Here is a 3,877-nt window from a genome sequence, read left to right on the forward strand (position 1 = left end):
TATATATATACCAAATGAGAGAGCAAAAGATATTTTTACTGGTTACTAAAGTGTGATGATTGTCCATATGCGCCCAGTAGATGGTGTGTCTGACTGGAGCGCATCAGCTGACTGGAGGGATTAATCAGTACGTGCTTTTGGATTTACAGATTGAGATTGTTTTTCCATTGGCCGTGGCTGTGACGTCCAAATCAGTTATCTCAGATTTAACACGTCTTGCCTGAGATGCCTGCAGAAACCCAGGAATTTCTGGCTATTGATTAGTGTTAAACTCCACAGCTGCTTGATTAGGTTGGTAAAACATCTTCATCTGTGAAAAAAAAAGTCAGCTTCAGTAATTTAAACTTGTAAAAGCATCAAAAGCATCAGTATTATTTCCTTGCGGTGAAGCGAACACCAACAGCCAAACAAAACAATGTTCAAAGCTCAAATTTAATTACGATTTTTCAAAATACCTCCCGTTCATGAGCACTCATACAGAGAAAGCCAGCCTTTAAAAAGAAAAGCCTTGTGACTCACTCACTTTCTGTCTCTCTCTCTCTTTCTCTGAAGATATTTATAGATCTGCCCGCAGGGGCCGGAGTTCCTTATAGAACTACGAGAATCAAAAGCTGGAGGGTGAAGCTATAACAATTTTCCACACAAACCCCCATGATTTGAACATATAGGCTGGGCATATTGCTTCCATATTTCTCAGAACGTAATTGTTCTTCTTAAAGGGGTCATATGATGCGATTTCAAGTTTTCCTTTCTCTTTAGAGTGTTACAAACTCTTGGTGCATAAAGAAGATCTGTAAAGTTGCAAACCGCCGCCATGTCGTGGAGATGCTGTGTGTTTCTTTGTGAAAGTGAAACTACTTTGTTTGGTCTTCCAATAAGGGGCGTTACATTTCCGACGAGTGCTTGCGGTGTTCGGCCTATCACAATGCACTGGGTCAGCTGGCTAATCAGAGCAGACTGCGCTTGTCAAAGGAGGGGACTTTGTTGAAAACGACGTGTTTGAGAGAGGCGGAGCATAGAGGACCTACAATAATGTACAGTATTTGAAAAAATAATGTGTTTTTTGAACATTAAAGCATGTCAACATATTCTGTTACACCAAATACACAAAATAATGATCTTTAAAATAGCATCATATGACCCCTTTAAACTAGTGTCTACTTTAAAACTTGCTTGCTACCCAGTTAACAATATTTCCAGTATTTTTTTCATCCATTAAGTATGAAATCATTATTTCTTAATGTTCTTCGAATGTTCAAAACATCCAGTCTTTTAAAAACGTTTCTTTTGTGGTTACACGGACGTTAAGGGAACGTTCCATTTTAGAATTTTGTTACTTTTTTTTAAAATTTTGTTAATGTTACTTTTGAATGTTCTGAAACAGAAAAATAGTGTTCACCGTCTGTTTGATTACATGTAATTTGTAACTAACTGCATGATTCTTACTGTACATTTCTGCCATAGTCACCACTAATAACCTACTCCTAAATATAATGTAAAAACTTAATATTTTCTGTAAAGCTGCTTTGCAACGATTTTTTTATCGTGAAAAGCACTATACAAATAAACTTGAATTGAATTGAATATATTTACACCTGATAACCTGAAACAATGGATACATTAGTGTAAAACTCAATTTGTGTAATATGATTACCCTAAACTGATCAATTTACACTAAACAAAACTAATATTGCATAACTGAGATCAGTAAACCAATGAATCGTTTGAAGCATTCAAACAAACTTATTCACTAAAAAGAGTCGGACTTCCTAATGCTACATACAAGTGAGACATTACAATCTTGCCAGTTTGAAAACAGCTAAACTTTCACATTACTCAGAAATTTGGTTACAGTAAGTTAGTAGCATCTGCTACTTACTTTTCCTAGTAAAAGCTACTGTTACTTACTTCACAACACAGGTTACCACAAAGTAAAATAACACCGTAATAAACTATTTCACATAAAAGTTCTTTAATACAACTTTTCAAAAGTATTTTTAATATGAATATAAATGTAAAAATATAAATAACTACTATTTACATCACATAGTTTGACACAGAATACAGATTTTGGCATTTGTTGCCTCCAGCTTAAAGAGAAAAAGCATTCTGGAGAATGTAAGGACGGCAAAAACATGCTCTCAGAACTAGAGAGGTAGATTTACTCTTTCTCATTCCATAATATGAAATAGCAGAACAGTGATTCATCCACGACTCGCTTAGTCATAACACCTTTGCCACGTTTGACATTAAACAAGAACAAAACCGCATGGACAGTTCAGTACGTTGGGAGTTCAGATGTGGATTTAAGTACAGCAGAAGACTGCGAGGTGATAAGCGAAGCCAAGCACATATATGACTGAGTCCAGTATGTCTGCGATTGTGCAGCCGTGACTTTCCACTCACGTATTTTCAATGAAATTGCACAACTCTGTAAATGCGTTCACCCCTCTATAAATCTCCCTCCTTCCAGCTCACGTAAAAATGGCTGAAGAAAATCTGAAATCTGGAGGAAATTAAGTGAACACCTACTTCCAGATATGCATGGAAACAATCTGTGGGGAAGGCCAAAAACTGGATTATAAAATAATAAAAAGAAACATTACATGTTTATGTGTTTATTTACCCTTGACTATCTTTTCGGGTATCAAAACATAAACTGCACTGCACTTGTTTAAGTATTTTTGCAAAAATATCTAAAACGTCTTTACTTTCAATGATAAAGATTTATATATGTGTGTATAAACTGCCAGATTTAAAGATGTCTTTTCAAAAAATAAGATTACACACACACATATATATATATATATATATATATACACACACACATACATACATAAATATACACACACGCACACATATATATATATACATATATATATATATATATATACATACATAAAGATAAGAAAGATAATATAGCTATATATATATATATATATATATACATACACACATATATATACACACACAAAAATTCACTTTCTTTAGTTAGTAGTGATAGTTAGAAGTTTGTACCGTTTAAGTGCAGACAATATCACAGTTCTTGGCTCATTTTGAACAGATCATGGAGATGCGGATCAGTCAGATTCCCAAATGCATTGTCTGATTTGTGAACCAATTCAACAGGTTCATTGGAACTGGACACCGATCTGGTTTCTTCAGTTCAAAATAACAAGGAATGATATGAAGACTTCAGATGCAAAAGTCCATCCTAGATTTTGTCTTTTAAATGAGCATTTTTATCAGTTTCTATGAAAATAACATTAGACATTTTTGAAAACAAAGCATTGAATAACTGACTAATAGCTTTTTATTAGTTTTAAGCCTTTTAAAAATACTCATTTAAAAGAAAAATCTCAGTCGGACTTAAAGGTTTTGGCATCTGAAGTCTTCATATGTTTTTATGAAATATAAATTTAGTAAAAAGTATAATATTATGCTTTATAATGTATTGAAGTAAAAGCTTTCCAAAATAAAAATACTCTGACAAAGTATGACACAGCAAGTAACACAGAATTAAACATGACATTTTTAAGTAGAAAGACCCAAGTAGTATTTTCTTGCAAAATGTAATCTTTGTTTTATTAACATTTATATATATATATATATATATACATACACACATGTATATACACACACATATATACATATATGTATGTATGTGTATATATATATATATAGCTATATTATCTTTCTTATCTTTAACATCTTTATGCTAAAAACAAGATATGTGACCCTGGAGCACAAAAACATTGCCCAGCAGGCGCAATGATATTACGCAGCACCTGAAAATAGGCTAACTTCTGTCAACATAACCAACATGACCACCTGGTCAAATGATTTGCTGCTCAAGAAACATTTCTGATTATCATCA

Source organism: Sinocyclocheilus rhinocerous, unplaced genomic scaffold (genome assembly GCF_001515625.1).
Source record: "Sinocyclocheilus rhinocerous isolate Xijiao unplaced genomic scaffold, SAMN03320098_v1.1 scaffold342, whole genome shotgun sequence".
NCBI classification, from domain to species: domain Eukaryota; kingdom Metazoa; phylum Chordata; class Actinopteri; order Cypriniformes; family Cyprinidae; genus Sinocyclocheilus; species Sinocyclocheilus rhinocerous.